Here is an 11692-nt window from a genome sequence, read left to right as displayed (position 1 = left end):
ACAATAGAGACAAAGAAACATGAATAGCTCCTGCAATTTTCCAGCACTTCTGCAGATGGTATGACATCTTTCAGGAAATCCACAGGAGTGGATGAATGATTTCAACTGCTACACACTCCTGTAGCACTCAGTAAAAACAACATAAATCATAATAATGCATATTGTCAGATATAAATATGGGTCTAGATCAGTGGTTCTCAACCTATTTACCATGGTGGGTCACATATACAGCTCTCTCTGTGTTATGTGGGCCATATCCAAACAATATATATACTACCTGTGATTTCCTCAGGGCCATACATGGAACGCAGCTGTGTGCTGATTGTGTCACAAGTGGCCCATGGGTGGGGGGTTGAGAATCACTGGTCTAGATCCTTAGTTGCTGTTAATTGGCCTAGTCCCATTTATTTAAATTGCCTTAGCTCCATTAACAGCACCTGATGAACTTGCGCATGTACTTTATCTCCCATCCTTTTAAAGAAACTACAATCTAAAATTGGTGTTTTTTTTCTTACTAGCATCCACTTGTGGTGTAATATTGGTTAGCTAAAAGCTACAGGCAGCACTCATACATGGGCAGCTGGTGACCTGGCCGTTGGGAGAGGGTAGCCCCTGACCCCCTTACACCTGAGGCTCCGCCCCTCCCTATCCCCCAAAGGAGCCCAGAGCACCCCCACCATGCCCCCCCCGCGCCGGATGGCACAACCACAGCACCCCCAGCCCTGGTATATCAGATAGCCAGGCAGAACAGACATAGCACCCGCGTCCTGGTGCATCAGGCAGCACGGCTGCAGCACCTCTAGTCCCAGAGCACCTGGCGGCTGGGCAGTGCGGCCTGCCAGGCAGGCAGTGTGGCCCCAGTGCCAGCAGCCCCGAGTCCCTGTGGCAGACTAGTCAGGCCCAGCCAGCCTGGGCCAGGGCAGAGTGCCGGGAACTGCAGAAGGGTGCCTAGGGGCAGAGCGTGCACAGGGTCACACCAGGCTGTTTGGGAAGGAACAGCCTCCCCAGCCTACGATACCCACCACTGCCCATATGCTCATAAATTTTTAACGCTAAAATGGAACATTAGATCATCAGTTACTCCTGTATTGACCCAATAACTTGTCTGACTAAGAGCATGTTTTCCAGAAAGGCATCCAGTCTTGATTTGAAGATGGAGAATCCACAACATCCCAAGATAGTTTGTTCCAGTGGTTAATCATCTTCACTGTTAAAATGTTGTGCCTTATTTCTAATTTGAGTTTGTCTGGTTTTAACTTCTAGCCATTGATTCGTTATGCCTTTCTCCATTAGGTTAAAACACCCTTTAGTACCTCATATTTTCTGCTCATGAAGGTACTTATACATCTTCTTTGTAATATGCTAGACAGATTAAACTCTTTCAGTCTCCCACTGTCAGGCATTTTTTCCAGCTCTTGGATCATCTTTTGCACTCTTCACTGTCCTCGTTCCAATTTTTCAACATTCTTTTAAAATGTAAACACCAGAACTGGACAAGATATTCCAGTATTGGTCAGACCAATATCATATACAGAGGAATAAATCACTATCCTACTCACTGCTCCCATGTTTATAATACATCCAAGAATCACATTAGCCCGTTTTGCCACAGCATTGCACTGCATGTTCATGTTCAGTTGTTGACCCCTGGATCCTTTTCAGAATCGTGGCTTTCTAGAACATGGTCCCCACAAGCAGCCATACATTCTTCGGTCCTAGAGGTATATAACCTTGCATTTGGCTCCATTAAAATGTGTTTTGTTTTAATTGGCCCAGCTTAGCAGGAAAACCAAGTCACTCTCTCTGAGTGTTCTATCCTCAGTATTATTTAATGTGGATGAAGGAAGTGTATGAAATAAATTCCTTTACATCAAATAAGCAAAAATAAAACAAATAATAAATAGGAACATCAAAATATTAAAAATTGAACTTAAACACAAAAGGTGACATTAACCTTAGTTTTCATTTTAAATACTCCAGTATGAGGAAACGTCAAAGTTATAGTTTTCATAGTGATCTTACCTGCATTTCACTTACACATTCAAGCTACCTCTCCTTGAAGTTATTTGTGAATATCTCAGAGAATTTGAACCATTGTACATCAAGGGATACACTGAATCCAAAATAGTCTATGGGTTTGATAATGCATTTCTTAGGCAAGTGTGAATCCCATTGTCTCGATGAAATGAAGAGAGGCTAGCCAACATGGCAAGTTAAGGCTACTATGAGAACTTGGGGTGAAATCCTGTCCTCACTGTAGTCAGTGGGAGTTTTATCAGCGGAGCCACAATTCATTTTTGTATTTCCTGACTTTTGAATTATTTAAATTACAACATCAATGTTACATTGATATAAATTTTTGGATTTAATTGTCTTGGACTGACTTCAGTAGGACCTGCTAGGAGCTTAGTGCTTTTGAAATTCAGGCCACTTATTTAGTGTCCAAATACAGATATAGGAGATGCTTTAGGCATCCAGGTTTGAAGATATTGGTCAGACTCTTGACTTATTTCATTGTGTATTTCCATTGTTTCTTAGTTGAAAAAATCTGCAATTTTGGGACTGCACAGTGAAAGAGCAATGTAAAACCACACCCATGTAACGAGGTAGCATCAATACTGTGTATTTACATTAGATCATTGTTCCATAAATAACATGCAGATCTGGACTCAGTAGACATTTCATATTGTATATATGCAAAAACTGATTCCAAGAATAAGAACGGTCAATACTGAGTCATGGTCCATCTAGCCTAGTATCCTGTCTACCGACAAAAAGAAAAGGAGTACTTGTGGCACCTTAGAGACTAACAAATTTATTAGAGCATAAGCTTTCGTGAGCTACAGCTCACTTCATCGAAAGCTTATGCTCTAATAAATTTGTTAGTCTCTAAGGTGCCACAAGTACTCCTTTTCTTTTTGCGAATACAGACTAACACGGCTGCTACTCTGAAACCTGTCTACCGACAGTGGCCAATACCAGGTGCTCCAGAGGGAATGAACAGAACAGGTAATCATCAAGTAATCTATCCGCTGCTGCTCATTCCCAGCTTCTGACAACATAACTGATCAATAAACAATTGATTTTTTCCCCAAACTGGGCTGGCAATAACTTCTAAGGACTAATCACCTGGAAAGCTTCTACTTTTTAAAGTTTAGTCATGGCCCCCTCCCCCAAAACAGCTTAATCTTTTTTACAGCAGAAAACTTAAATGAATACATAATAGCTACTCTAATTATTCTACATCTTGGTTACTTTTCTTTTACATTCATTACTACTCTTTAAAAAAAACCACCATTATAATGACATTTCCCCCCCCCCTCACCCAAACACCCATTTTTAAAAGTAATGTCAAAATTAATTTGGATTATGTTACTTATACTTAAACTGCTTTTTTGCTTTGGAAAAGTGAGTTATTTCTAATAAGGAAACATTGGCCTGTACTGACCTGTTGCCTGATTCAATGCCACCATCATTTTTCACTCACCTCTCGGGGGATATCATTCTCTAAACATCAGACTAGCATGTGTGGCAGAAAATCAGAATGCTACTGCAATCTCCCTTGTAAATCCTCTACAATTCCTCTTTTGGAACAACAGGAAACAACCTGTCTTTCCTAAATGGATTAGTCGCTTGTATTTACCATCCAGTTTCAGCTGTAACAACAGATCACACTTCCATAATTATTTAATAGATGGTTGGATCTAAATTTTATCTGGTAAGAAACATCAATCATATGAAGAAGTGGCACTCAGCCAACTGAGCAAAATAAAGAGAGAAATGTCTAACAACTGGCTGTGTGTGTCTGTGTGCGTCTGTGTGTGGCGTATGCGCTTGTGCACCCAGGAGTTTTTGTAACTGTTTTTTAAGTTGTTTCAGGCATGGCCAATTTTTCCACACAGCATCATATTAATTGTTTCACAATTGCAAAGTTCTTTAGCAGAAAGTAACATAAGAATTAGAACAGAATTAATGCATTTATAAATTGTTGAAGCAGGTTGTTTCCTAGAAATGCAAGGATGTGTTTGCTAGTTTGCTACTATTATTTAATTGTAGCTTTTAAAATAATATTGTCCACAGACTGCTCATTATGAAAACATGGCTACAACTTGAGAAAAACATAATAATGTAAAATCCTTCATAAATAAAAATTATTTTGAGCCTCTGAAGATACCCTGAATTTTTGTCTCACACATACAGTGCTTTTGTTATCAGTAATCTATTCATGGCCCAGGCAAAACAAACAAACAATTGGTTTATGGAAGTGGAAAACCAAGTCACATTTGTGAAGGGTGCAGAGTCTAGACAAGATTCCCAATGATACTATATTTATCTGTTTTGTCCTTTTCCTTGTAGGCCATATAAAAGGATAATGCTAGCTCAAGATTTTGTCATTTCACTCCACATAGTGTAGACCCTTCTGATACTATACATGATACAGTGTGACAACCAAAACACAGGGCTGAACACCTTTTTAAGAATCCTGGATAATGAAGAAATTTTATAAATTGGGGGGGGAGTGGGAGGAAGGGGGATAGTAGCAATGCAGGACTTTGATCTACAAAGTTTTGGCTATCCTCAGCAAGCCCTAAGGATGGTATAAAATCCCTTCATGCTGATTCAACAGTGAAAAGGTCATTAGCAGGTACGGATGATCTCACCCACCACGCACTAAGATTCAGCCATGTTACATTTCTCTCGAGTATGAGTCTTTGTCCTTTCATGTATAATAAAACTAAAATAGGTAACACATTTATTTCTCCAAGAGCAAAAAACACTGAAGGTAAATTACAGTAGCAGAACCTTTTGTTTGGAAAAGGATCCTAACCTCCCATTGAAAGTCTCTTTTACAGGAAAGAATTACTGTGAACAATCTTTTAAATCTTCTCAGCTTTCACAATTAAAATGTTCTTCATTATCTGAAAAAACACAATTATAAGCATAAATTCGCACAAGAAAATAGGGGCTATGTTATATTCTGATTAGAAAGATAAATCATTACTTTTTCAAAGAGGAACTATTTAGAGAAACATGAGGGCCCAGTAAAGCCATTCAGCATTCAGGCAATACATATAATACAATACATAATACAAAATACATAGGAAAGTTCAGGAGTTAATTTTAGAGGGACAATGTCAACTTAAAAATCACATGCCAGATTCTCATTTGGCATCAATCAGTGTAGCTCCATTGAAGTCCATAGAACTGCAGTGGTATACATCAACTGAGCATCTGGCCCCACATTTATTTCTGGCAACTTTTAACCTACTATTGTTACAAGTAACACCTAGATCGTGGTTCTGCAAAGACATATGCATAACTTTCAACATATGCTGTCATAAACATACAGCTAAGGGTAACATAAAATCCCTCCTTTACCTGTAAGGAGTTAAGAAGCTCAAATAACCTCGTTGGCACCTGACCAAAAGGACCAATAAGGGAAGAAGATCCTTTCAAATCGGGGGGGAGGGAGATTGTTTCTGTTTTCTTTGTTCTTCTCTCCAGGACAGAGAGAGACCAGGGCAGAAAAAAAACCCTCTCCTAAAACCCTACCTGAAATAAGCATCTAGATTACAAAAATTGTAAGTAAATGCATTAGATTATCTTTTTATTGTGAATTTTCCCTATGCTAAGAGGGAGGTTTATTCCTGTTTTTTGTAACTTTAAAGTTTTGCCTAGAGGGGAATCCTCTGTGTTTTAAATCTTATTACCCTGTAAAATTATCTTCCATCCTTCTTTTACTTTTTCTTTATAATAAAGTTCTGTTTTTAAAAACCTGATTGGTTTTTAGTGTCCTAAAGAACATACGAACGGCTATACTGGGTCAGACCAAAGGTCCATCCAGCCCAGTATCCTGTCTACCAACAGTGGCCAATGATAGGTGCCCCAAAGGGACTGAACTTAACAGGTAATGATCTAGTGATCTAGTGATCCTGCCATCCATCTCCACCCTCTGACAAACAGAGGCTAGGGACACCATTCTTTACCCATCCTGGCTAATAGCCATTAATGGACTTAACCTCCATGAATTTATCCAGTTCTCTTTTAAACCCTATTATAGTCCTAGCCTTCACAACTTCCTCAGGCAAGGAGTTCCACAAGTTGACTGTGTGCTGAATGAAGAACTTCTGTTTATTTGTTTTAAACCTGCTACCCATTAATTTAATTTGGTAGCCCCTATTTCTTATATTATGGGAACAAGTAAATAACTTTTCCTTATTCACTTTCTCCACACCACTCATGATTTTATATACCTCTATCATATCCCCCCTTAGTCTCCCAAGGGTCTGGTCTGTGCTCACCTAGTCTACCTATTTGGTTGGTATATTATTCTCAAGCCTCCCCAGGAAAGGGGGTAAAGGGTCTTGGGGGGATATTTTGAGGAAACAGGAACTCCAAGTGGTCCTTTTCCTGAATCTTTGTCTAACTCACTAGTGGACCTTTTCCTGAATCTTTGTCTAACTCACTTGGTGGTGGTAGCAATCCCGTCCAAGGACAACGAAGACTTTGTACCTTGGGAAAGTTTTTAACCTAAGCTGGTAGAAATAAGCTTAGGGGGTCTTTCATGCGGGTCCCCACATCTGTACCCTAGAGTTCAGAGTGGGGAGGGAACTCTGACATATGCATAGTCTTATTGCCTCTAATGAGTTAACGTGAGTACATGCTGTGTTTCTAGGCCTGGGGAGGTCAGACTAGATCATGATGGTCCCTTCTGGCCTTAAAGTCTATGAGTGAACCTCCATCCTATTCCTATTCCACTTGTGTGGGTCTTTGCCCTGGAACTGAGACACAGTAAATATGGAACCCCATGATGCCATTTTTACAGGACTCTTTTTCAGAGTAGAGTCATGTTATAAATTCAGCTGCAGGAAGTTTAACATTGGCTTTGTAGTCTTCCATCATCCTCTCTTGACCAAGTTTACTAAAAATTAAACTTTTGACTACATGGAAAAAGGCTGTGTGGTTAAACACTGGCCCTGCCCCATAAATCCCTAAAAGATAATACAATGTAACTGCATGTTTGTTTGATTTTTTAAGATTGTGCAGCAATTCCTCACCTACCATAAGTTGCCTTCCTGCTTCAACAGGGGTCCCCACTTGTGAATCACCTTGTAGGGTTGGGACTTTAGGGGTCTAGTTATGCCTTAGTTCGAAGTTTTTAGTAATTCAGTGTTGTCTTACCTCATGAAGCTATACATTCCTCCATTAGCAACAAAGTAGTTTCAATTGCATATTTCATTTATAGTAAGAGTCTAAACTTTTCCTACAAAATATGGTCTCAGTCCACAAACAGCTCACTGCAGGATTGGGGTTTATGACACTTTTGTCCTTACAACTGTGGGATTTAATGGGGTTTGGATTCCAGAAAGAATGAGTGATCAAATGTACTAAAAAGCCACAATTACTGTCTTGTAACAAGCTGCTTATTACCTTCAAATTGTCCCAAGAGCACTAGGTAATGGTATAAAAATTAATTTTACCTGATAGCTCACATTCAATTTGAAGAAACTTCATATAACTACTTTCAATGCTGCATTATAGCCCACAGGGACTGAAAACAACATGAGGAGACTGGAAAGACTTATTATGAGGGAGGAAAATAAGGTAAATTGAAGGGCCATGTGGGATTTAGGATTACAGTACAGGTGGGAAAGTAAAATGTAATTCTCGTAGAATCAGTACAATGTGCAAGATGATCTGGGGGTTGGTACTAAAGGCTCTTCAAATTAAATTATAAAATCTTATCAATTACCTAAGTCTTACCTATTAAAATGACCTCTGGTCTTTTTGCCATGTCTGATAAAAAGCATTATTCTACAACATTGTCTCCTCCTTCCATTAGTCTATAATTTTGTCTCCACTGCATTTTACACAGCATTCCACAATCTATCAATGGGGCAAAGACCCTTAATTTTTAAGTAATATAACCAAATTATGGAATTTTTAAAATTTATGTTTTTGTTTTTAATACAAGTCATTTCTAAAGATCAAAGCTGATTATACATCCCTTTTAAAAGCTGAAGGCCCCCAATGCAATATTTTTACAATGACCTTAAGGTTCTTCATAACTGGAAAGCCAACAATATTTTTTAATATGAACCCCATATTCCCTTCAGATATTAAAGGGAGGGGGAAGATGACACTACAAAAATCATATGGTATTTCTAGACATGCAGGTTAGCTACATTGACAGGGGTTGATCTGATGGCACTGGTGCAAGGGAATACAGTCTTCAAACCTCCCATAGATCTGAGATCAGAAAGGAAAAAAATATATGGTGAAAAATTCCTTTTACATCCATGCTCCCCAGGCCTGGCATCAGAGCTGTCTCAGTTGCTGTGCTGCCATGGTGTTCCCATCTGCCACCAGCTCCCTGAACACTAGTTGGGAGGAAGGTCGTGCATAGGGAGCAGCATTAACTTCCAAAGGATATTCCAGCTCAGATTATGTCATTCTAAGAGGAAAACATGTTTTATGGAGCAGCCATTCCCTTATTCCACTCCACACCCAACCCCCTATCTCAGCTCAGTTAGTCAGCAGGAGAAGGGCTACTGATGACGGTGTAGTCTGGGGCAGGATGCTGGTATTTCACAGCCTTCTCTTCTCCACACTGCCCCTCCTCTCCATTGCGAGGCAGCATAGTCCAGTGAAAAGAGCACCAGACTGAGACTATAGAGTTCTGTTTTTCCTCTGCTGGTGACTTGCTGTGTGACATTAAGAGCTAGTCTATGCTAGAATCACTACAGCAGTGCAGCTGCGCCAATGCAGCTGTGCTGCCGTAGGGCTGCTACTGCAGACGCTCTCTGCCGATGGGAGAGAGCTTTCCAGTCGGCATAATAAATCCGCCTCTGTGAGATGCGGTTGTGACATTCTGTATCTTGGGAGAGCACCCAGTAACCCCTCATATTCCTCATCTGTATATAATGTGTATATAATTCCTCATGTGTATATAATTGTGACATTACATATAAAGCATGCCTTGTAAGGTATCAGGGGAAATGATCTGCTGAAAGTCATTTCTCTATCCATATATGTATATCACTAATGCATATCCAGTTAGGAGAATTGTGTTGAACAGTTGACACTAAAATATGCTGTAAATTGGGGAATCAGCCAGATATTAGCTCCCCAGAGGCAACAGCAAGGAAAGTAACCAACACCTCGGTGGGGTGTTAAACAACCCATCAACAACCATTGTCCAGCAAGGGAGCTATAATTCATTGATTCACCTGCATGAGGCCACATCAGGGGAATTGCTCAGCATTGCCTGGAGACTCAGCAATGCCCCCAGACATGCTCGGACTTGTGCTCCCCAAGCACGTGGGACTGAGGTTATAAAACAGAAACAGTGGCCACATCCTGGGCCTTTCCTCCTGCCCCATCTATGCTGCAAGCAACAAAGACACTGAGAAGACCGACAGAGGAGACTGGCCCAAATTTAATGGACAAATCTGTATATTAAGGACTGCAATATCCAGTGGGGTGAAAAAAACTGCTTAGTCTAGTTGTTGCCCAATCTAATAGGGTTGAGAGTTTAGACTGAGTGCTTATATTTTATTTCTTTTGGTAACTAACTGACATTTTGCCTATCACTTATTATCTATGTTTTGTAGTCAATACATTTGTTTTACTGTTTATCTTTACCAGTGAGTTTGTATGAAGTGTTTGGCAAATCTGCTCAGGTTTTGCAAAGGCTGGTGTATAGCCACTTTCCACTGATGAAGTACTGATCCAATTAATAAATCTACACTGCCCATCTTGAGCAGTGCAAGATGGGATATTCCTGAGATACACTGCTGGGAGCTGGGCGGGAGTTGGCTCTGGTGCCTTTCTCTGTGTAATTCATGAGTGGCTCTGGAAGCACTCATGCAATCTAGCTCCACATGCGATTGTGCTGAGTGATCACACGGGTTTGCTGCTGGTCACCAGCAAGAGGTTGTGAGAGACAGCCCAGGCTGGAGAGAGTTTAGGGGGCACAGTGGTACCACAGTCCCAGACTGCGCCCCAGGGATCCTGTCACAGCGGTAGTTACGTTGGCGGGAGAAGGTCTGGTTACCACACTGGTAATTAAGTCGGTGTAACTTACGTCCAACAGGAGGATGGCTTTTTCATACCCCTGAGCAACATAAGTTATACCAACATAAAGGCTAGTGAGTACAAACCCTAAGTAAGCCACTTCTCTGTTCCTCAGTTTCTCCATCTGTAAAAAATCAAGATAATATTTACCCACCTTTGTTAAATACTTTGCGATCTATGGGGGAAAAGTGCTATATATATGCCAAGAATGATTATTACCATAATGCTGCTTCCCTCTGCACTTTACAGCAGTGATTTCAATCTGGGGTCTGCAGACTATATCTAAGAATTCCGCAAAAGGTTGTTGCTACCATAGAACAGTAGCTTTCAACCTCAGGCCCACAGACTATGTCTAAGATTTCCAAAAGGGTCAACATCTCCATTTGAAACTTTTTAGGGGTCCGCAAATGAAACAAGATTGAAAACCACTGCTTTAGAACAAGGAGATCCACAAAGTTCACAGCAGCAGGCTCCCTATTTTGATGAAACTAAAAACAGAAAGAAAAATGTCAGCTTTCATTTATTAAGTATAAACACATTTCTAATAGGCTTTTCCCTTGGGCACAGCCCTGACAACATAAAATAGATGTAAACCAATCACTAGGTTTGAAAGGAACAAGCCACTGAGCCTCAGATCTGCATCTGGAGGCTTGGGGAATTAAAATATTTTACAAACACAAACTTCTTTTGTAAAATTATTCAGTTATAACTGCAGAGTATCCAAAGAATTAACCTTGCTGGCAGTCCCCAAAATCCTTAGGCCAGACCTGTGCATAGGGATGTAAGAGTGGACAGAAAACTGTTACATTGTGTCAATGGGGCAAGCAAAGTATTGTTTTGCAGGCTGCCTTAACATGCTAAAGCTAAAGCTCTGTGTGGATTGGAATATGGTCCACGAAAGCTAGCATATTTCATATAAAGCTGAGAGTGGTAAAGAGTTTACATTTTTTAGTGTTTTACTTTAATGTAAGTTTAGGCAGTTCAATGAACAAAGGTCAATATCACCATCTGTCAAAGTAAAAGCATACTGAAGTCGCAGCTGGTGTGCTCTTTCTGAAAAGTGAAAGGCCTAGAAGTAGACCCAAGTTATCATCTACAGATCATCAGTATTCAGGAACAATGATTAGTTAGAATGTTAGGTTATATTAAGTCAAATAAGAACAAGGGAAAGACAGGAGTAGAAGGGCATAAAAGAGATTCTGTTCAGAATATTTTGGTTTTAAAGTTAAACTAACCCGACTCACGAAGTGCCTTTCATATGCCAGATGTACTTTCCAAAGTATCCTGAATGTCCACAAATCTGGGCTCTTCTGAACAAATCAGCAAAGTGAATTCCAAAGCTATGGTCTATTTACACCAGGAATGCTCAGTTTCCTGTCCCTAATTGTTTAAATCTGGAGACTATTAGCAAAAGCATCCCAACTCCTTCAAATGAGGGATAGCGCAACTGTCTTCCAAGTCCTCCAATGAAATGCAAGCAGAAAAATCCCAAGAGCCTGCTCAGAGTCCCTTCCCCCCCCCCCGATGAAGCTCTGTACAATACTGGAGCAGAGATCTGCCAGCATGCATCCTATTGAAGGACTGGGGCCTAAGACAGCAGAAGCTAATCCACGTT

The 11692-nt window shown here is 40.4% G+C and overlaps 1 long non-coding RNA gene across 1 annotated transcript; it reads right to left on the bottom strand.

The window, feature by feature from the left end:
* Positions 1-2599: 2599 nt before the first annotated feature.
* On the bottom strand, positions 2600-8926 carry LOC122455839. Its single transcript, XR_006274333.1, has 3 exons — positions 8187-8926; positions 2956-4919; positions 2600-2760 (listed from the first exon to the last, which is right to left on the bottom strand). It is a non-coding gene; the product is annotated as an uncharacterized LOC122455839 (long non-coding RNA).
* Between the last annotated feature and the right edge of the window lie 2766 nt (positions 8927-11692).

The sequence above is a fragment of the Dermochelys coriacea genome, chromosome 9 (genome assembly GCF_009764565.3).
Source record: "Dermochelys coriacea isolate rDerCor1 chromosome 9, rDerCor1.pri.v4, whole genome shotgun sequence".
Classification (NCBI taxonomy): Eukaryota; Metazoa; Chordata; order Testudines; family Dermochelyidae; genus Dermochelys; species Dermochelys coriacea.
The sequence above is the reverse complement of the archived record's forward strand: the minus strand, read 5'-3'. Positions and strand labels throughout refer to the sequence as shown.